Here is a 24721-nt window from a genome sequence, read left to right as displayed (position 1 = left end):
TAACTATCCAGTCTAGAACCTAGGGAACATTTTTAAACAGAAATTACGAATGCATTGTTATAGTGAACAGACGACACAGTGTTGTTATTTGTACATTCTTGCTTGTTAGTTGCACGATTACGTAACGACTATAAGGCTTACATACTTATAACATATACTGTTAATGAGATTTTAATGCAACATGCTGGTTTAGTTGAAAAGACATTCTTTATTTGAACTCCTTTCTGTGAGATTAAAGATGACTTAGCATTTGGTTTCTTTGATAGCTTCACGATTATATCACGACGCTACTAATGTGTGACACAATTTACATTGTGCTTTTGCGGTGTATCTGTTTTATATCTGCACAATTTTTCTGAATTCTTCTGGAAAGTAAAACATGTTTTAGTAGTAACGTTTGTGGTATAGCTACAGTGAGACAGCCTTTTCTGTAGCACAACAATACGTTACAGCACAGTACTTACTTCATCACGGCAATAAGCATAGTAACTACGATATCTATACGCAAAGCATTTCACTTTTGTTTATCATGAGGTAAGTACATTGACTTCTGCAGAACTTAGCTTTCGGAGGACGATAACTACGACACTTCCACAGAGATTATCTTACAACACGATGCACAGTTTAGCGCTACAGTACACATAGTTGAGTGATTAATTTTGTACTTAAAACATTTATTTTTAAAGATATTTGAAGTACAAGGATACAAAGGTTTTCCGTGATACATTTCATTCCATTGCTGTAATCTGCAATACCTGAGGATATAAGTACATTAATCCTCAGGGGGGGGACACGCTTACTTTGTGTACCATTTATGTGGCAAGCACAAGAGCCCTAGCTAATATGGTATTTGCTTATACAACTTTACACATCGGTACCATATTTCTCTAACACATTAGTTCCACAGCTATCTGATAATTTAACTGTCAGAGACAAACATGCATTTTACTACATCAGTGACAGATGTTTGCTAAATTACACAGTTGGATAACTTCACACTTACGAAATTGTATTTTGTCTGTACTTTGTGAACTGTTCATACTTTTTCGGAACCATTGTGATACTATAAGAGCTTTGAATGACATATTTGGTATGAGTTCATGATTTTGAAAGTACGTTTGAGGCAGATGACAATTTTGACATGAGCAGAGAAATTTTTTTTTTGTTTTGAAATTATTGGAGAAAGCTACGACGATTTTCAGAGTTGACTGAGGTTTTATGATGTTATTATTACGATGACTATGTGTATTATGCTTCTGAGGTATGCTTATGATCAATAAGCTTATGCTATATGAGGAATTTGATTATGCTACTTATTTGTTATGATGAAATATTGAAGAAGTGTCGACGAATATGTATATGTGTAATAAGGTAAGAAATAATGAGTAGTGGTTAGGGACTCTGGTTTGTGAAAAAGGTTGTTGGGAACCAAGAATCGTACTTTAAGAGATGAAATGTATGTAAATGCGTGAATGTATTACAATGGTGATGGAACTTTTTTGGACACTGTTATATCAATAGGATTTTGTTTCTACAGATTTGTAACGCAAATTCTTGTCCTGTGAAATTTTTTATATGAGACTGCCACTATAGCGGAAACTGGTGTCGTGAATATTTCGGTAAGAAAGTTAAGTGACCACCCGCACGTATTGCGTCGTGGGCACCCAGCTGCGCGACAGCCACCTGGAAACAAACCATTAGTGTGTGCCTTTCTGAGGCACAAGAAAAAAAAAGGCCATTATCCTCGCTATTGACATTTCTTAGTAGAAAGCGTCGCAAATACGACACGCTCAAACTTGAAAACATATGATTACACTTTGGAGTTCTTAATTTATGATATTTACTGAAATGAAATGATGAGAAACATTTCATGCCTATTGTCTTGGTAGTTGGAGGATTGTTTACTGCATTATGAAATGCATTATGGCTAGCGAATGCCGTTTCACGCCTTGCTTTGCCTATTTTGTTTAATATCTAGTTTCTAGCTGTACTGCAGCATTGATTAAAATAAAATTTAATAGATGTACTAATATAGTTATTTTATGCCTACAGATCCAGTAAAAAAAATTATGATCTACTTCTAAGAAAACGAGGGAACATAAATAGACATTTCCCTTCACAGGAACTGCATAAATAATTTTTTTTACGATTTGGTAACTTATCTGCTAGTGTATGTTCTCGTGATGCATCACTCTAGTGTTAAGATGTGACATAGGCATCAAACATTTTTACTGTAATATTTTTTCTGCTTCAGCTTTGTCATGTTTAGATATAAGCTATTGAATTTGCTGCTGCTGTGTGCCAGGCATAATGTTACTGAATTTGACTTTGTATTACTCTGTTAAGCCAGTTTTACTACGGATTTATTTTTCTTGTTTACTCCGCATTGCCTTATATTAGTTGTAATATTGCTGCTTGCATTGACAACTTCCAGTTTTTTTCATTGTTGTTTGTATTAATTGTTTTGTGCTGCTGCATTGCCTCATCCGTTAGTTTAGCATCTGAGCTCAGTAGATTTAAGTTAGCTTAAGAGGGGGTAGACTATAAAAGAGAACGAGTTATGATGAATTGGAAGTATTGCATTGAGAAGCTAAATGAAAATGATTTGGCCAAAAAAGTAATGTACAGTGAAGAAAAACTATTTTTGAAAGACGATGTGAGCAAAATACAGAAAGCATGCTTGGATAGGATATTTTTGGTGGAAACAAATGTTGAGATATGACGAAAAATTTACAGAATGAAGTTTTGGGTTGGACTGCAGTACCAAGTGTTACACTGAAAACAAACCCTCTCCTTTCCTTTTGTGTTATCCCACTATGTGTTTGTGTACCCTTGTGTATTTATTTTCTTCCTGTCTCTGTGTACTGTTTCATAGAATTTTTTTTCTTCTAATACTAAGCTACATTCACTATGATGAGGAATACTGTTATCCTCAAATATAATTTGCATTAATAACATGTTATTTACTTGGTAAAGATGTTTACAGATTATTTATTCTGTTTTGTTCTAATGTCCATGTGTGAAGTTGATGTTTCAAAAGTTATTCTGATCTTTTATGTATGTACTTATGCCATAATTTCTGTAACACTGATGTATTTGTTATTTCGATTCTTTTGTTAAGCCTGTATTACAGCAAATGTTGTCTGTACTATTATGTTCTTTAACGATATATTTTGTATCTTTGTAATTGTATTCTTATTTTGTAAATTTATAACTGTACAGACACCAGTTCTTAAAATTAAGTTTCATTTCACTGCACACATTTCTGTTGGTCATAGTATATAGACAATATGTGAGAAGTAGGGACTGACAGTGTTTGCATGTATGTTAATAATTCAGCAAGGGACTGCATAACAGCATTGCTGGTTCTAAGGACAATTCCAAAAGCTTTGTGAGTGCACAAGTGGTGGTTTATGGACTTGCTATATTCTCTGCAAGACTCTTCGATGGTAATTGTGCACCTGCACAGTCGCAACAGTTGGCTGCTAGCCATCTCTATAAGGCCTACAGTGGGTCTACACCTTTGATGACCCACGAATACCATTATTTCTACAAGGACTGTAGTGGGTCTGCACCTCTGGTGGCCCACCAATACCATAATCTCTACCAGAACTACAATGGGTCTACTCTGTGACGACCTACCTACCAATATCCTTTAAAACTTCGACTGACTCTGTTGTGGGTTTCCTCTGTTGTGGCCCATTACCTGTCTGCATGTCAAGAGTCAGCACAGTCTTTCCGTTGGAAGGACAACACTACTTCTTCAAGACTGCATGGAAATCCACTACTTCTATGTGCATTGTCTTTTACTACTCAGACTTTGAGAAAAACACTGCAATTTTACTTTGATGAATGAGTGCTTAATTTTGTACTTGAACCCTTTATTTTTCAAGATTTTTGAATTACAAAGGTTTTCTGTGATACATTTCATTCCATTGCTTTAATCTGTAACACCTGAGGGTATAGTTACCTCAAGGGGGTGCATGCCTACTTTGCATACCATGTGTATGGCAAGCACAAGGAGCCCTAGCTAATATGGTATTTGCTTATACAAGTTTACACATGGGTACCATATTTCTCTAACACATAAATTAGACAGCTATCTGATGATTTGACTGAGAGACAAAATTTTTTTTTACTATATCAGTGACACATGTTTACACAATTACAAAGTTGGATAACTTGACACTTATGAAACTGTATTTTGTCTCTACTGTGTCAACTGTTCATATTTTTTCAGAACAATTGCGATACTATGAGAGGTTTGAATCATGTATTTGGTATGGGATTATGATTTTTAAAGTACGTTTGATGCAGATGACACTTCTGATATGAGCAGAGAATTTTTTTAGGTTTTGAAATTAGTGGAGGAAGCAACGACGATTTCGATATTTGACTAAGGTGTTATGATGTTATTATTACGATGACTATGAGTTGCGATGAATTGGAAGGAATGCATTGAGAAGCTATAAGAAAATGGTTTGGCCAAAAAAAGTATTTTGAAAGAGGATAGGAACAAAAAAAGTAGGGTTTAGGGACAACAGGCTTAGGTAAGATTTTCTTGGAAATAAATGACGAGGTAAGATGATGGAAAATAAATAATGAGGTAAGAATTGTGTGAACATATAAGTACACAAAGAATGCTTGGATAGTATTTTTCTTGGCTGGAGCAAATGTTGAAATAAAAGGGATGATCTATGGAATGAAGCTTTGGGTTTGACTGCAGTACCAAATGTTACACTGAAAACAAACCCTTTCCTTTCCTTTTGTGTTATCCCACTATGTGTTTGTGTACCCTTGTGTCTTTGTTTTCTTCCTGTCTCTGTATATTGTTTCCTAGAATTTTTTCTCTTCTAAAACTAAGCTACATTCACTATGATGAGGAATGCTGTTATCCTCAAATATAATTTGTATTAATAATATGTTATTTACTTTGTAAAGATGTTTAGCCGTTTTTAGTTCTGTTTTGTTTTAATGCTCATGTGTGAAATTGATGTTTCTAAAGTTATTCTGATCTTTTATGTTTTTACTTATGTCGTAATTCCTGTAACACTGATGTATATGTTTATTTCTATTATTTTGTAAGGCCCCTACTACTACAAATGTTATCTCTATTATTTTGTTTTTAATGATGTATTTTGTACCTTTGTTATTGTATTATTATGCTGTAAATTTATAATTGTATAGACACCAGTTCATCAAATTAAATAACTTATAAGTTACATTTCACTGCACACTTTTCTGTTGGTCATAGTATATAGACAATATGTGAGAAGTAGGGACTGATAGTGTTTGCACGTGTGTTAATAATTCAGCAAGGGACTGGTTAACAGCTCTGTTGGTTCTATGGACAAAAAAAAACTTTGTGAGTGCACAAGTGGCGGTTTATGGACTTGCTATATTCTCTGCAAGACTCTTCGATGCTGATTGTGCTCCTGGACAGTCGCAACGGATAGCTGCTTGCCGTCTCTACATGGACTGCAGTGGGTCTGCATCTTTGATGGCTCACCAATACCATTATTTCTACAAGGACTGCAGTTGGTCTGCACCACTGGTGGCCCACCAATACCATATCTCTACCAGGACTACAGTGGGTCTGCTCTGTGATGACCTACCTACCAGTAATCTTCAAAACTTCGACTGACTCTGCTGTGGGTTTGCTCTGTTGTGGCCCATTACCTGTCTGCATGTCAAGCGTCAGCACTGTCTTTCTGTTGGAAGGACAACACTACTTCTTCAAGACTGAATGGAAATCCGCTACTTCCGAGTGCATTTTCTTTTATTGCTCAGTCTTTGAGAAAAACACTGCAATTTTTCTGTGATGGATGATCAGGACTGTCTTTATGGACTGTGAGAAAATTCTAGCTTTTGACCAACATTGTATCAATAAGTGTATGCATTTGATTTCTTTGTTAATGTAATCATAACTATGAAAAAAAATTTTCAAATCTATATTGGCCAGTGCTCCAAACAATTTTTAAAAATTTTTGTGGGGAGTATGGGGGCTATGTATGTAGGCTGTTTAGGTCTTTTATAATGGTAACGCCACGTAGCGCTCTGTATGAAAATCACTAGCTGTGCTGTGTGCAGTCTGCAGCTGGTTGGCATTGTTGTAATACTCGCCATTGTAGTGTTGGGCAGCTGGATGTTGACAGCGCATAGCGTTGCGCAGTTGGAGGTGAGCTGCCAGAAGTGCTGGATGTGGGGAAAGAGATGGCGGAGTTTTGAAATTTGTAAGACTCGATGTCATGAACTGCTATATATTATGACTTTTGATGATATTAAGGTAAATACATTGTTTGTTCGCTATTAAAATCTTTCATTTGCTAACTATCCTTATCAGTTGTTAGTGGCTTCCATAGTTTGCATCTTTTATTTAGCTGGCAGTAGTGGCACTTGCTGTATTGCAGTAGTTCAAGTAACGAAGTTTTTTGTGAGGAAAGTGATTTGTGAAACGTATAGGTTAATGTTAGTCAGGGCCATTCTTTGTAGCGATTACTGAAAGTCAGATTGTGTTGCGCTAAAATTATTGTGTGTCAGTTTAAGCACAGTCTTGCACAATTTTTCAAAGGGGACGTAACAGATCTTCTGCTACAGTCTGATAACGAGCTACAGGATAACCTGGCACGACGAGGTGTACACTTTGTTCGTCGTGTCTTTAAGGGATGCAAGTATAATAGGATTGCTACCAGTGCTTTCATTCAGGCCTTTGAGGACGACTGCTTGCCCGAGAAGGTCATGGTCATGATCTACTGGTGCGATGTCAAGCCCTATGTCCCGCCCCCTATGCGATACTTCCAGTGATGGAAATTCGGACAGATGTCCTCCAGATGCACTGCCAGCCCCACGTATCGAGATTGTGGACGACCTTCGCATCCTAATGCTCCATGTGCTCCACCTCCCACATTGCGTTAACTGTGGGGAGCATCATTCTCCCTGCTCACCAGACTGTGCAGTCTACCAACAAGAGCGCAAGATACAAGAAGTTATGACTCTGGACCGTTTAACTAACCAAGAGGCAAGGAAGAAACTAGAATGGCTCAACCATACAACAATGTTCAGGAGTTATGCTGCTGTAACACTGCCGCCACCAGTTCCAGCAAAGACTCCTTTCAGAGTTGGCCCACAGAACAGTCAAGCTACGCCCGCCTCACCATTGGTAGGGGCCACTCTATCGTCCACTACTCCCAAAACACCTAGTTTGGGAGCAGTGCGCCCCGAACAACCAAGGGCGTCAGTCCCCACCTCTCAGCCGGAGAAGCGACAGCCCTCTTCGACTACTCAGCCATGTTCAGAAAGGGTCCCTTGGGGGAGTCCCTTCCAAGGATTTCCCCTGTGTCTCACTAGCCAGTGCCTGAAGAAGCCACCAGCTGCTGCTCGAAGGGCTTTACGCTTTTCCTCTGTTCCTGATAATGCTTCAGGAAAGCCCTCCCAGTATGCAAACACTCCTGCCAAAGACAAGAGAGAGAAGAGGAAGCTCTGTAAGAAGAATAAGGACTCGGTGGTTCCCGCGCCTCCGCTTCCTGTCAGATCAGCCTCTGCGGGTGAGGTCGAGCTCTTTGCGTCCCCTGATGACCTGGATCTCGTCGTCTCCTCAGAAACGATGGACATTGCGACGTCAGACGTTCAGTCGTTGTCACTATGTGACCCTGTTAAGTTATTTGCATTTTCAGTGCCTTCATGTCCCTCCTGGACACGTTTTGTACAAGCCTCCAGTGGAACTGTGGCGGTTATTTTAGCCATCTACCTGAGCTACGTCAGCTTCTAAGCATGACACCTGCTTTATGCATTGCCCTCCAGGAAACCTGGTTCCCGGCAATGCGGACCAATGTCCTTCATGGATACAGTGGTTATTACTGCATTTGTAGCACTTACAATTGTGTGTCAAGTGGAGCCTGCGTGTATGTCCTTACCTCTGCTCCTGTGCCCTCAAACATCATTGGAAGCTGTGGCTGTCCACGTAAGGACTACCAAGGACATAACCGTCTGAAGTGTCTATCTCCCTCCAGGTGGTACAGCCCACCTGACCGAATTGGCTGCACTTGTCACCCAACTCCCCACGCCTTTTCTTCTCCTGGTTGATTTTAAAGCCCACAATCCCCTGTGGGGTGAAACGAAGATTACTGGCCGAGGCAGAGATGTCGAGAATCTCATCTCCCAACTCGACCTCTGTCTCTTAAACACTAGCGCCCCCACACATTTCAGTGTGGTGCGTGGCACGTTCTCGACCATAGATCTGTCATTGTGCAGCCCAGAGCTTGTACCATCGGTCCACTAGAGAGTCCATGACGACTTGTGTGATAGTGAGCATTTTCTCATCTTCCTTTCACTACCCCAGCGTCGCTCCCATGAACTTTCGCCCAGAGAGGCATTTAGCAAGGCAAACTGGGAAGTGTTCTCCTCTGCTGCCACTGTTGAATCTCTCCCCCACGGTACCATCGATGTGGTGGTTGAGACACTGACTGCAGCGATTGTTTCCGCTGCGGAACGAACCATTCCTCGTTCTTTAGGGTGCCCCCGGCGAAAGTCAGTGCCCTGGTTGTCTCTGGGGGTCGCTGAGGCCATTAAAGAGCGTCGGCGGGCTCTTCAGTGACATAAGCGTCACCCATCCTTGGAGAACCTCATTTTAATCAAACGTCTCCGTGCTCAGATTTGGCGGCTCATCAAAAGGCGGAAACAGCAGTGCTGGGAGAGGTACGTTTCCACCATTGGTTCCCTTACTTCACCCTCCCAGGTGTGGATGAAGATTCGGCGCATCTTTGGATTGCAGCACTCTACAGGTGTCCTAGAGCTTATCATCAACAGGGCGCTATCCACCAATGCCGACGCAATCGCCGAGCATTTCGCAGAGCACTGTGTTCTGACCTCTGCGTCGGCGAATTACCCGCCTGCGTTTCGCGAGCTATAACTCCGGGAGGAAGGCAAACAGCTTTCTTGTGCTTTTCGCCCAATTTAGATCGTGGGAACTCCAAAGCGCCCTGGCACAGTGCCCCAATACAGCCTCTGGGCCACATGGCATCCACAATCAGATGCTGAAACATCTGTCCCCGAACTGTCAGCGATGTGTTCTTGCCATCTTCAACCGCATATGGGGCGATGGTGTCTTTCCGTGGCTGTTCTGAAGCCTGGTAAGGACCCGCTTAATGTGGATAGCTATCGCCCCATCAGCTTGACAAACACTCTGTGCAAGCTACTTGAACGTATGGTGAGTCGACAGCTGTGTTGGCTGCTCGAGTCTCGGGGTCTGTTGGCGCCGTGCCAGAGCGGCTTCCGTCAGGGGCGTTCCACCACCGATACTTTGGTCTTCCTTGAGTCTGCAATCCGCACTGCTTTTTCCAGGCGCCAACACCTCGTCTCCGTCTTTTTCGACCTCTCCAGAGCATATGACACGACGTGGCGGCACCATATTCTCGCCACGTTGCACGGGTGAGGTCTTTGGGGCTCTCTACCCATTTTTATTCAGAATTTTTTTATCTGTTTGGACATTCCGCGTTTTAATTGGCACATCCCATAGTTCACTTCATATCCAGGACAACGGCGTTCCACGGCGCTCTGTATTGAGCGTGCCCCTTTTCCTTGTGGCCATTAATGGCCTTGCAGCAGCAGTAGGGTCGCTGTCTCACCCATGTTATATGCTGACGATTTCTGCATCTTTTTCAGCTCCTCCACCATTGGTGTTGCAGAACATAGGTTGCAGGGAGCCATACGTAAGGCGCAGGCGTGGGCCCTAGCCCATGGGTTCCAATTTTCTGCTGCGAAGACTTGTGTTATGCACTTTTGTCGGCGTCGAACTGCCCATCCCCACCCTGAGCTCTATCTTCAGGATGCCATGCTCAGTGTTGTTGACACTTACCGTTTTCTGGGATTGCTGTATCCGATACAAACAACTGTAGATGGTGTTGACTTCTATTTACCTTAGATATGTTGGCGAATATACATGTTTAAATCATCAGGTATACATAAAACATCATCCGAAATTGTGTTAAACGCATTCTCTGAAAATTTTTTTAGCAATAAGTTCATGATCCCAGCCGATTAGTAAATGTTTGTGAAAATATTCTTCACCTCTTACCAATAAATAATCCTGAGCTAATAACAAGCATTAAAACAGATACAGGGATTAGTGTATATAGGTTGTCGTAACGAGAGTGAATGCCGTACCCCCCTGAAATCCACCAAAAATAAATGAAAAATATATTTACTCAAAACAGCAGGTAAAATTTCGCTGGATGCCTTCCTGAGAGACGTATTCTACTCCTCCCCAATTAACAATGTAATTGCAGACAAAACGCGGATTCAATTCAAAGAAATAATATAGACAACAGCTGAGATTTATACAAATAAATTTTAAAACGACGAGGCAATCCCCCATACTACACAAAACAGGTCAGAACGCTGTTGGGGAAACAAAGGAAAAACCGTGCTCAATTTACACCAACACACATCCCCCAAGACTGGCGAACTTCTACAAAAGCTCGATATTTAGCGCAGACGTCAATGAGAGATACTTATAACTGTCTCCACAACTTTTCGCTCGAAACCTGGCAGAAAATCCAAAGAGATTCCGGTCGTAGAAAAAGTAACCGTTTGAAACAGTCAAAGTCTTTTCTGCGCGATAGCAGTGTAAATACTACAGATGACAGTGCTTCTAAAGAAGAGTCACTAAACAGCGTTCCGAAATTCCTTCACGAAAGAAAATGAAGTAAATATTTCAGAATTCGAATGAAGAGCAGCTGCCAACATGAGTAACTTAGAAGTAGATATTTTCGGAATAGAGAAGCAACTTAAATCACTTAATAAAAGAAAGTCTTCCGCCCCAGATTGTACACGAGTTAAGTTCCTTTCAGAGCATGCTGATGCAATTGTTCCATACTTAGGAATCTGATACAATCGCTTCCTCGACGAACTGCGTGTACCCAAGGACAGGTCAGTTGCGCACGTCGCATCAATATTCAAGAAGGTAATAGGAGTGGGATTAGTAGCCCACTAAATTACCGGCGATGTCATTAACGTCGATAAGTAGCAGGACGTCGGAACATATGCTGTGTTCCAACATCATGAACTACCTCGAAGAGACCGGTCTATGTACACGTGGTGACACACACGAAGTGTTGAGAGCTACCGATAAAGGATTTCAAATTTATCCTTTTTTTTAGGTTTCCAGAAGGGTTTTGACACCGTACCTCACGGAGGGGCAACAGACAGTAGTAACCGACGAAAGGTCATTGACTAAAATAGAAATGATTTCCTGCGTTCCACAAGATAGTGTTATAGCACCTTTGCTATTCCTTATCTGTATAAACGACTTAGGAGACATTCTGAGCAGCCGTCTTGATTGTTTGCAGACGATGCTGTCGTTTGCCAATTGAAAAACGATATAGATAAGTGGTCCGTATGGTGCGGAAATTGGCAATTGACCGCAAATAATGAAAAGTGTGAGTTCATCCACATGGAGCGATAAATCAGTCATATCTAAAGGCCGTAAATTGTACCAAATATCTAGGAATCATAATTATGAACAACGTAAATTGGAAAGAACACATAGAACATGTTGTACGGAAGGCGAAGCACAGACTGCGTTTTATTGACATAACACTTAGAAGTCGCAACACATCTACTAAGGAGACTGCCTATACTACGCTTGTCCGGCCTCCATTGCTGCACTGCTTTGCGATGTGTGATAGCAGATAGGATCAACGGAGTGCATCGAGAAAGTTCAAAGAAGGGGAGCACATTTCGTATTACCAAGAAATAGGGGAGAAAGAGTCATGGAAATGATACAGGATTTGGAAAGGACATCATTAAAACAAATGCGTTTCTCGCTGCGCCGGGATCTTCTCGTGAAATTTCAATCACCAACTTTCTCCTCCGAATGCGAAAATGTTTTGTTGGCGGTTGCCCACATTCGGAGAAACGATCATCATAATTAAATAAGGGAAATGAGAGCTTGCAAGGAAAGATAAAGGTGAACTTTTTTCCGCTTTCTGTTCGAGAGCGGAATTGCAAAGAATTATTCTATATGTGATTCGGTGAACTATCTACCAGTGCCGAGTAGTCTTATAAATGCACGTGGCGATGGTTGACTTAAACACAATCAAATTAATCTTCACATTACAATTACAGTCCACGTTGTAATATGCATACTCCGGTTCCAGATGCTTGCTTTCTTTGTATCGCAATACTGTTTGCCGTAACGCCCAACAAAGCGACAATAACAACAATAAACCGTTCACTGTGTGAGCACAAGAGCAGCGCCACAAATTGGTACGTTACACGACAACTTTCGAATGACCACCGACAAGACTGCATAAAAATATCGCCAATGTCAAAAAAATATACAGCATTCCCAGCCAAGGCCATGGCAACCTGATCAAGGGAGGGGTAGACGGGCTACAATCGGGGCGAAACAAACATCCTGCGATAAATCCATTTTCTTTAACGTTGTACAAGTGCTACTTTTATCAACCAGTTTCCTCATTATCATTTTACTTTAAAAATAAACTAAAATAAGCTGCATGTGTTTTATTTACTTATAAGCGTACCAACTGACATGTCCTTGAGTAGCCTCAGCAGTATGCGTACCACCGTCTAACAAGCCCTGTTCCAGAAGATAGACCCGCGCAGAAAAAGCACGTCAGCTGCAGTATTTTGTTCATTACAACATCACAGCTACTTACGTCGAAGACATTTGTATGCCAATCAGAGATCATTTTTTCACAGATTGATTAGATACGTCGGGTAAATTGAAGACTTTGACTGGGGTGTAACGAGCTATGTTTTTATAACTTACACTTCCATTTTGCAGATTTCTTTTTTTGCTTTATATCGAAAAACGCGACTGCCGTATCACTGTTAAAATGTAACTCACTGTTTTTCTTTTTTTTTTTCATGTCAACGAGCTTCTCTAGATTTAAGCAGTGAACCCATAACATATACTTCCCGTTTCTTTCACACTCATGCACCGGAGACCCAAGCAATTGACCCGCATCATATGCAAGTGTTTACTTCACGTTAACCTTGCAGTTTCTTACTTTGTACGCTAAGGACCTGTGTCTTCGTGTAACATGACCATAACACACACCTTGTCCAACTTTTCTTGAGGCACTGCCCTCTAGTACTGCCTCGAATTTCTAGACTGATTTCGGAAGTTTTCGTGACGCCACTGTATTTACTATTCTACACGAGCTGACACTAAATGGCACTGCATTTGCCTTTACTTAATGAACTGATTGACCTTGAGCTGCCGGCCAGAGAGGCTATGGTCGCAGGTTCGAATCCTGCCTTGGGCATGGATGTGTGTGATGTCCTTAGGTTACTTAAACCTAAGTAGTTCTATGTCCTAGGGGACTGATGACCTCAGATGTTATGTCCCACAGTGCTCAGAACCATTTCTTGAGCTGTGGCATTAATTTAATATTGTATTCATAGCTAGAAATATAAGTACCAGATGTCAACACGAACGTAGCTCTAAGGTGCTTTCACGAAACCTTCTTACTTCCTTTCGTCATTCCTACCACAGCTAGTGGCTCATCGCAATGCGAGTTGTAAATGTCAACACTGTGGGAGATCCCCACCCCCTCCCCTGTATAATATTCCACTGAACAAGCTGTATTGCTATTAGCTTATTGCAGAAAACAGATCAGGAATGGTGATTTTACATGACTTCACTGTACTTGACAGTTTTTCATTATCTACTTTTAACTTTTACCGTATGAAAACAGTTTGAAAATACCTCAAAATTAAGCGCTTTAAGGCGTAATTCGTAGATAAAGCATAATAGGAAGTGAGCACTTTTTGAGTAACCCTCGTCGTCAGTTTTGTAAGCCCTCATCGCCAGTTCTTTGAAGGTCCTCGTCTCTACTGCTGGCGAGGCCGAGTTGCCAGTGTTGTTATGGTAGGCCATTATTAGACAGCTATACCCCAGGGTCAGGTAACAGGATAGGGGAACGAAGGTTCAACAACAGTATAACAAATCAATAACAAAATCACAGAAATTACTTAAAAAGATTTATTTAGCTATTGTTTAATTATGTAGTCTGGAAAACTGCATGTAATATAACACAAAAAAGGCCCTCAATGACTAAGTGCAAATAATCGTAGGTAAATTTCACAGTACATAGAAAACGCAATTTACATCTTTCTGTTCACTTCTGAGAGTTCCCTGTCTAAGTCACCCTCGACGATGATTTATAACCAAGTGCGTGAGATCTGTTCTTCTATCTTCCGAGTAGGCTTCCGTCCGTTTTCGTCTGGTTATTGGCGGATTGTAGTCGGCAGGCAATTGATCGAGGCGAAATCGATAACATCATCCTCAGCGCCGCCCGTGGAGCTGGTTGAAAATCCCAGAAGTTACGAGTCTCTATGGCACTGTCACCAGTCCGCATGTGTTTCCCTAGTTGTGACTTATGCGGTCGACACGGCACCCTTTGAAACTATTACCGAAATCAAATACGAATCGAAAGGAAAATTGTGTACTTAGGTATATCAAACTATACGAAGAGTTCTCTGTGGCATCTTTCAAGTAGCGGGACTTGGAGGTATGGTAATTACACTCTTACTGTTAATCAAAATTGAATGATTTTCCGTTAGCTTACCATCATTACTCTACACCTTACAGTACATATGAAGTCACATTTCCACTATTGAAGTCTTGTTGTCCAACGTCTTTTGGAAGATTACCCCTATTTGTAACGCATTTAAAGAGCACTAAAAACAGACTATTGATAGCTTATGTAAGTGGTAATCCGCTAACGTTAATAATGAATAGATGGTATAGAACTTACATTTATTATCATGTAAGGTTAGCCAGATTAAATTAACACAGTTATTTAATAACACTTTAGTTTTCCAAAATATAAATAAAGAAACCCACAGCGAAACATGACTCAGATGAACTGGACAAACAACACAATCTGTCACGGTAAATACTGCAACCCCGTTCTTGCTATCAGAGTGACGAAACGTTCTGCGGACTATATTTGTCGCCTCCCGGAGTGGCCTAGCGATTCTAGGCGCTACAGTCTGGAGCCGAGCGCCGCTGCGGTCGCAGGTTCGAATCGTCCCTCGGGCATGGATGTGTGTGTTGTCCTTAGGTTAGTTAGGTTTAAGTAGTTCTAAGTTCTAGGGGACTGATGACCTCAGCAGTTAAGTCCCATAGTGCTCAGAGCCATTTGAACCATTTTTTTAAACTATATTTGTCGTTTAACCTTCAAGTAAATGATTACATGCTCGGTGATTGGTCAATGGCCCTGGACCACAGCCATCGTGTATTGCTATGCCATTGGTAATAGGTCCAACATACGCATTACGTACATGCATCGACGTTCACAGAAATTTTGCCATGAGGGCAGGGGACAAAAATTTAGAATTCTCCTTTTTTATGTAAATGAGCAGACAGTTTCAAAACCTGTCGTACCATAAGAACTAATCTGAATAAGTGGCACATAAAACATGTTGTGGTTGGCAGGAGAGCCAACACCGTGTTAATAGAGGAGGCTGAAAGGCACGTGTTTTAGCTCACGCAGGCTGGCGTGAGGTCTGGAACAGGACAAGGAAATTAGACTTCAGAAATTCGGACGTAGCTGGTGGAATACTTAACTTTAATCCCTTGATGAGTAACGTCGGTCTATACAGTACATGATTCACAATATCAATAATGACTGATAATGGCGCCTTGCTAGGTCGTAGCAAATGACGTAGCTGAAGGCTATGCTAACTATCGTCTCGGCAAATGAGAGCGTATTTTGTCAGTGAACCATCGCTAGCAAAGTCGGCTGTACAACTGGGGCGAGTGCTAGGAAGTCTCTCTACACCTGCCCTGAGGCGGCGCTCGGTCTGCAATCACTGATAGTGGCGACACGCGGGTCCGACATATACTACCGGACAGCGGCTGATTTAAAGACCACCACCCAGCAGGTGTGGTGTCTGGCGGTGACACATTCCTCCCCGCGAATCGCCGTACGGTGGTGACATAAGGCTTCCGCCCGCCGTGGGGAGGACCCCATGTTGACGTATGCGATGAGGTGGGGAACCTAACAACAGGCGAGGCTGTGCCACCCGCACCCTGCCATTCGGACCGCGGGGAGCTAGGAAACGCCTGTAAACCTGCTCCAGGGTGCACGCCAACATGCAGTGTATGGGCCCGTAGAGAGATAGAGGGGCCGAAGGGTCGACCTCCATCGGGCCGGGGCACCCGACGGGGGAAGACGGCATATGGTCCGGAGCGGGCAATAGTTCCATGTCGGAGGACAACTGGTCACGGGAAGCGATCGGCGGCGCGTGACCCAGGGAGGATCCCGGCGGTTGGAGCGACGCGTCCACTGCGGGCGTCGCCGGCGGGAGAACAGGCGGCGGCGGTGGCGGCGCGTCGCCATGGGGCAAAATGGAAGGCAGCGTCGGTAACACCTGGGGCTGAGGCGAGCCAGTAGATGGGTCACCGGGGCGCTGACCAGACGGCACCTTCACTGAAAGCAGACGGCGAGCGGCAGATCCCGTGCGACGACAGAGGCGCAGCTGATTGAGATGCCCACGCACCTCACCAGAGGCCCCCAAAACCATATATATAGCGCGTCCGAGGCAGCGAAAAATGCGCCCTGACAGCCAACGCCGAGAACCTCGGTAATGGCGTTAGTAGACAACGTCGCCTGGAGCATAAGCAGCTGTCTGCCGCTGCACAGGAACCTCATGCGGCGGACGTAGCAAAGACATCAAGGTTCGATGAGGACGACCGTGGAGCAACTCAGCCGGCGAGCGACCATCTCGGGGCTGAGAGCGATACGAGGGCAAAAAGAGGAATAATGCATCCTCCCGAGAACGCGACTCTTTTAACTTCTACATCTGTGACTTGAAAGTCCTGACCAGTCGTTCAGTGGCACCGTTTGACTGTGGCGAAAACGGCGCGGACGTCAGATGTTGAATAACATTGGCCTTGCAGAATGACTGAAATTCTGCGGACATGAATTGTGGGCCATTGTCTGAAAGAATAGTCTGTGGAAGACCTTCAATGCAAAAGATAGCGGATAACGCTTGGATGGTGGCAGATGACGTCGTGGAAGACATCCCGACAACGAAAGGAAAATTACTGAATGACCCTACTACAACCAACCATCGAGCATTCCAGAATGGACCAGCAACAGCGACGTGTAAGCGTTGCCAAGGGGAAGGGGCTTTCGGCCACGCAAAGAATTTCCGCGGTGGTGCCGACTATAGTTCGGCACACACCACGCAAGAAGAGCATATATTCGTAATCGCGGCATCGATTCTGAACCAAGTACAGCGCTGACGAGCAAGTTGTTTCGTTCTCACTATACCCCAATGTCCTTGGTGGAGAAGATGTAAGACAGAGGACTGTAACGAACGTGGTACCACGACCCTGCGCTGATCATTATCAGAACGCAACAGCAAAACACCATATCGTACAAAAAGTCTCTCCTTGTGAGCAAAAAAACGGCGAACCAACGGGTCCCCGATCCGTGTCTTTGACAAGGGCCATTGCGTAGCAACAAAACGCAGAACGGGAGCAAGGACAGGGTCGGCAGCTGTGGCTGTAGCTACGCGACGAAAATCAATCGGAAACGATTCGACCACGTCATCGGTTTCCAACTATGAACATCGAAGCAAGTTCGGAGCAACCGAATGCCCTATCCTCAGCAACAGGCAAGCGGGACAACGCATAGGCGTTTCCGTGCTTAGCAGTGGACCGATACAAGATATCGTAGCGGTACTGCGAGAGCAAAATAGACTAGCGAATGAATTTCTGCGCTGAACGTGGAGGTACAGGCTTGGTCGGATGAAAAAGCGATGTGAAAGGTTTGTGGTCTGTGATTATGGTAAAGTGACGACCATACAAGAAATCATGAAACTTTGTAACACCAAATGCGGGAGCAAATGCTTCTTTCTCGATCTGTGAATAATTTATTTGCGCAGACTAGAGCAATTTGGACGCGAAGGCAATAGAGCGATCGTGCGATGCATCTTTGTGCGCAAGCACAGCACCGATCCCGAAATCCGATGCATCCACCATCAACAAAAGGGCTTTTGGGGATCGAATGGCGTAAGGCAAGTATTGGAAAGCAACGCCACTTCAACTGGCGAAAGGCGCGTTCGCATTCCGTCGTCCAGACGAATGGAACACCTTTACGGCGTAAGCGATGAAGCGGAGCTGAAATGAAAGAGGCATGCGGCACATAGCGGTGGTAGTAATTTATTTTTCCCAGCACACTCTGTAGCTGCTTCAAATTCTGCGGCGACGGCAAGTCTTGTATGGCACGAAGGTGCGTGGGACTGGGATTGTGCCTTGGGCATTGAGTACATGTCCCAAGTATGGCAAGTCCCGAGCAAAAAACACACATTTGTCGTTTCGCAAGCGAAGACCATTTAGTGGCAAGACCTGAAATAATGTTCTGAGATTGGCCAAATGTTCGTCTTCCGTTTTTCCGGAGATCACAATATCGTCCAGATAATTTGCTGCAGTAGGGACCGACGCACAAACAGTTTGTAGATATTGCTGAAACAATGCAGGGGAAGATGCACACCCGAATAGCAGTCGTTTGAATCGATACAAACCAAGATGCGTGTTAACCACCAAAACGCGCTGGGATTCTTTGTCCACCGGTTTTTGCAAGTACGCACTTGCGAGATCCAACTTCGAAAAATATTTGCCCGGGCACAGTTTGTCATAAAGATCTTCCGGGCAGGATAAAGGAAAAGTTACAATCACTAATTGTGTATTCACTGTTGCCTTGAAGTCCACACAAAGTCTCAACTTTCCGGAAGGTTTTGGCAAAATTACTAAGGGTGATGCCTAGAGAGAAGCCTGCACATATTCAATTACACCTTGCGATTCCAAATCGTGTAATGTTTTTGCGACCTCATCACGAAATGCGTGGGGAACTTTGTGCGCTCTGATAAATTTCGGTTGCGCTGTTACTTTCAGTTCCAAATGTGCTTTATAGTTCTTAGCGCAACCGAGGCCCGGTGCAAAAATGTCTGCAAATTCTTCACATAGACGAGAAACATTGTTTGAAGGCACAGTCTAGTTCACTGATTGAACCTGATTTACTATAGACAAGTTAAACAACTGAAATAAATCGAAACCAAACAAGTTCACTGCAGAAGAAGAACGAAGGACGTAAAATGACACAAGTTTTGTTTGTCCTTTGTGTGTTGCAAGGAGGCTGCACTGTCCTAAAACAGGGATCGCTTGACCGGAATATCTAGTTAACTTAACATTTGCGGCACGCAACGGAGGTGTGCCCAGCAGTTTGTAAGTGTCTTGATTGATCAGTGAAACTGCAGCTCCGGTATCGAGCTGGAATGGTATCACTTTGCCGTTAATGTCCAAGTCTACAAAACGTTTATTGTCCTGCTGACGACAAGAGCGACTGTCTCGTTCAACGTGAACTGACACTGGTACGTAATCACTTGCGACTTGACGGGAGTTCCGGCGATATCGACGCACACTATTTTTGGGACGAACACAGTCACTGTTAGAGAGAGTGGCACTGGGCGGAGTGGAATGAACTACATGAATTGCAATGGGCGAAGTTTCGCGAGCCTGAGTATCCTTGGTTCGATTCCGATTCCGGCGCGAAGCAAAGGGCCGGGAACGGTTTTGAGCTTCCGAACTGAGCCTTTCCTGACAAACACTCTGAACATGTCCTTTTTATTACAATAAAAGCAAATAGCTTGGCGTGACGGGCAATTCTCACGCGAATGTTTAGTAGCACACCGCGGGCATGATTTGATCACTGCATATGCTTTCCGGCACGGCACACGTGGCTGAGAGCCTGGCGGCAGCGGCGCGGCCGGGCGCTAGGGCTGTTTACTGCTCCGTGCAGCTCGCCCGGCGGGCCGCTTAACCTGACACACTGCTGGCGAAGTTCCAAATGACTCCTGAGCAAAGTCAAGTGTGTATTGCCGGTCCAATATGTCCATCACTTGTTGAAGGGTGGGATTTACTAGTTTCAAAATCTGTTCCTTATACGAACATAAGAACCGTTCTGTGCGATTGCATCACGTACCATAGTATCTGAATAGAGGAGTCCACATTGACACTCGAAAGCACAATCCCTAGTAAGGCCTTGTATGGTTGCAACCCACTCCCGATTAGTCAGACCTGCCGTACGTTTTGTACGAAAGAAGGTATACCGTTTGGCAACTACATTGACTGATTCTTTGAAATATGCATCTAATGCAGACAGAATTTCTTCGTAGGACCGAGTTGCTACGTCGCGTTGGGGAAATAATTTGACTATCACACGGTACGTAGTTACGCCGACGGACGATAATAAAAAAGGCTGCCGCTCGTTACCTTGAATTCTGTAGGCGGCGAGATGGAATCCAAATTAGCGTGACCACTCCGTCCAGCTTTCCAGTGCAGCATCAAAAGGTCGAAATGTTGGTGCAACAGCGTGTTGTGGCTGCGGTAGTGGTGAAGTGGCTGCTGCCGCATCGTTTTGCATCGCACGTTGACGCTGGACGAGCTGTCTGCTGCCTGAGTCTGCTGATTCTGTAAGCGATAAAATTTGGACAGTACATCTGGAGATTGTGGCGAAGCCATTACACAAGTAAATCAGGGCAATATCGATAAGAACACCTTTACTCTCGTCGCCAATGTTGTGGTTGGCAGGAGAGCCAACACCGTGTTAATAGAGGGGGCTGAAAGGCACGCGTTTTAGCTCACGCAGGCTGACGTGAGGTCTGGAAGAGGACAAGGAAATTAGACTTCAGAAAAACGGACGTAGCTGGTGGAGTACTTAACTTTAATCCATTAATCAGTAACGTCGGTCTATATGGTACATGATTCACAATATCAATAATGACTGATAATGGCGCCTTGCTATGTCTTAGCAAATAACGTACCTGAAGGCTATGCTAACTATCGGCAAATGAGAGCGTAGAAGTCAGTGAACCATCGGTAGCAAAGTCGGCTGTACAACTGGGGCGAGTGCTAGGAAGTCTCTCTAGACCTGCCGTGTGGCGGCGCTCGGTCTGCAATCACTGATAGTGGCGACACGCGGGTCCGACGTATACTACCGGACCGCGGCCGATTTAAAGGCTACCACCTAGCAAGTGTGGTGTCTGCCGGTGACAGCACAAAACATATTATATCACAGGGAACTGACGGTTATTCGCTCAACATATATGAATGAAATCTCTGTACGCAGCTTCCGGGGAGCAACAGGGGCAAGTTATCCGTATTGCCTCTCCTTGAGGACGCCTTCAGGTATATTGTTCTTAGAAATGAAACTCCGAGACGCTCTCTGAAGTATAAAGCATTAATAGCGATCAACATTTTGGTAATCACTATCATGTTTTAGCCACCTTCATGTTACTTCGAGTTTTAGTGATCTCAGATACGTAGAAATCGGTAGAAGTCGATACAAGTTGTCGGTGCTATGTTAAACTTCTAGCCTATGGAGTATGAGGTGCTCAGAAAGCAGGAAGGAGAGTTTTGGCCCCTCATTGAGGAGGCAATGTTCTCTCTCTGCCATATAGTGAAGCCGCTGTAGGCGCGTATTCACGCAGATAATCGGCAGGTACGGTAGATATTACACACGAAAGTATCGAGGTTCTGTGAAAGGATACCAGAGAGTTATTCATGTTCAGACACAGTCGTTATGCTATTTATATTTCATGCGACACTCTCAACACCAGTTTGCGACACTACTTCACTGCTACCGCTGTTACATCACTAGAGCTGGTAGTAGTCTAAACATGAAGACAGTCGCCACGGAGTGAATCAGCAACAGAAAGGGAGGCGAAGCTCAACTTAGAATCTCAGCTTAACAGGGAAAAAATGGCTCTGAGTGGTTGTGTAGCCCAGTCGTTCCCTCTGCTCCCCCCCCCCCCCCCCCCCCCACTCCACCTCTATCCGAGCCCCGTCGTGGAAATAACGGAAGAAGTTATCGCGAGGGTAAACGCCAACCATCTCACGAAATTGATAAACATCATCTTTTATTTCTAAATGAAGACAACACTGCTTGCTTTTAAAAAAAGTTATAGACACGTAAAAAAAAATCTCGCACCTTTGGCTCTATATACAAATAAGAAAGTCTTTCATCATTTATATGACGGCTGCAAGACACATTGAATAGAAAATATCTCACGAAAGCCTGTTTACCGTAGTTCCAGTAACGAAGTCAGGAATCTTAGCATATATCGCATCTCCCTGAGTATTACTCCCACAGGGACCGAGCAGAGACGGCAGGAGTTATTGCAGGGCTGACAGAGGTACGGAAGCAGTTTCCCGTGCGCCAAAGCAAATGGAACGGGAAGAGTCTCCAGAAAGGTGGGAAATGGGAAATCCCATTTACCATGGATCTCACAGAAATTTCTAAAGCGTAGGCATAGTCGAAGATGTAGACATGAAGAGGCGTAATAGGTGCAGTATCCTGTCGAGAAGCATAGGGGAATAGGGCTAGTGTAAGGCACAAGATTATGTAGACATGGTTGGGAAAGCAGCTCAAGTAATTTCGTGATTAAATTTATTGCTCTCTGAAACCGACTCCCAATCCTCTTTCATCATTGCTGTAACTGCTGTATACTGTGTACCAGACCGATGTATCTGTATCGCTTATGGACGAGCCTATAATTACACGTACAGGACACACACGTATTACGACGTTAAGAAGAGGCACTGTATATTACTCTTTACTATGTAGGTTGCATCTGATGACGCGGCTTTACGTCGCTAAATCGCTTTTGTATCAACAAAAAAGGAATTTTATCAGCTGTCAGCGAATTTCTTCTTAACATCATGTCTTTCAGCAACTGCATATGGCTAGAATACAGTTAGAGACATATTATTTGCACAAACATAGATAGTGCTGTTCGACAACGTGTCCTCAGTGTATTTTTACCTGCGTGTATCAGTTACGTTACAGTGGTAATAGTTCGCCAGTTCGTTAGAAGGTAGTCGTAGGGACTCGTATCTGCAGGTTTCCGAGAAAAGCTGACAGCCAGACATTCGTGGATGGAGACTACGGCTTTGCAGTTGAACTAAAGCCTTCTGCGAACGTCCATCTGCCGCCGGAGGCAGCCCTCTGACGCGAAAATATTACGTGGAAGTTGGAATTCATGGGAAACTGCCGGATCACGTTATCTGCCAACTTGAGGGTGCCGTTACTGTAGGTACGTACAGTCACTTTTCTTCAAAGAAATACTGGTTTACACGGTTAGGATAGTTAATTTCTCTGTTATGACCCTCTTTATGGACACGTGCGGAATCCCTCTCTCAGGTATGACTCTAAACGTGTCGAATCTGTAGAGCTGACAACCAGCACTGCTAACATCTGTCCGCCCTCCGCAGTGTCGGAGCTTGCTATCGCAAAGTTCCATCTCACCTCCTCAACTCGAGTCCAAGATGGCGAAACTGTGTCTTTTTTCATCACAAACCAGGCGTGATGGTCCAGGGTGACGCTTTTGGTCACGGTGAAAGTTCCTACGCTTGTCTTCGTGCTTGCAAAAACCTAGCTTGTCCAGCAAGGGTGCCGGATCTCCCCAACTGAAAACACCCAGTTGCAGGGACACCTACAAATTAACGTCGATTCCGAGTCACGGCGTTTTTCCCATCAGCAAATAATAACTGAGATGGAACAACCAATAAGTGACAGATGAACGTCCTAAGACCGACCAGGGACGGACCCGAGAAACTCGGATTCATACTGTGGCACTATACACCGCTTTTTATTCTCCTCCATAGCCCCCTACAGCCCCTCCCTGCGATCACCAAATGTGCCTCCATCGGCTACCTTCGTTAACTACCTGTTTTGAAAAACATTCTCCTCTATCATCATGCTTGACAGTTATTAACGAAACGAAATAGAAGAATTTATGTCGTTGCAGTTACGTTTGTGACTCACTCAGACACTTTCAACGAAAAAATATATAAGGATGATTTAGTTAGGCTCCTCACCCCAAACAAATATTTCCGGGACCATTTGAGATGGTTCAAATGGCTCTAAGCAGTATGTGACTTAACATCTGAGGTCATCAGACATCTAAAGACATCACACACACCCATGTCCGAGGCTGGATTCGAACCTGCAACCGTAGCAGCAGCGCGGTTCCGAAATGAAGCTCTTAGAACTGTTCGGTCACAACGGCCGGCCACTTTGAGATATCGTGATTCTTTCTTCACTCAGATGAAATATGAGAAAGTCTTCAAAAAGCGACGTATACTCCCTTTCCATAGCTACGTTTAGTATAGAGTTTCTTTATGGCACAATGATAATTGTATATGCCAGCATCATAATACTAAAAAAGACGTCACTCATAAAATCAGGTTACTAGTTTCGGAGTAATTGCAATATTTGGATCTTAGTATTTACTTGTTTTGGCCATGAAACTAATATTGCTGTCTGTAGCGGAGCTACGTCCTGTTAACGCGGAAGTTTCATTTCAGGCTGATGATTCGCTCCAGCTTGGCGCAGCTAAGAGCGTCCGCATACAAAAGCGCATTACGGGAGAAAAGTTTAATTTGAAACTGGTACCAGTTACAGCTGGCTAAATCTCCTCTCCTTTCTGCATTCGTGACAACACTGCGTCCGTTTATCTGTTCCGGCTCAGCACTTGTTACTTCCTACTGTAACGTGAAGTCTATATCTCCAACACATAATAAATCTGAATATTGCTGAATTGTAGGCAAGATCTGATCGTATTTATATCCAAAGTAGCAATTTTGTAAGCTTGAAGCTGGTTCGTGTTCAGGATTCATTTT

The sequence above is a fragment of the Schistocerca gregaria genome, chromosome 3 (assembly GCF_023897955.1).
Source record: "Schistocerca gregaria isolate iqSchGreg1 chromosome 3, iqSchGreg1.2, whole genome shotgun sequence".
In the NCBI taxonomy this organism is placed as follows: Eukaryota; Metazoa; Arthropoda; class Insecta; order Orthoptera; family Acrididae; genus Schistocerca; species Schistocerca gregaria.
The sequence above is the reverse complement of the archived record's forward strand: the minus strand, read 5'-3'. Positions refer to the sequence as shown.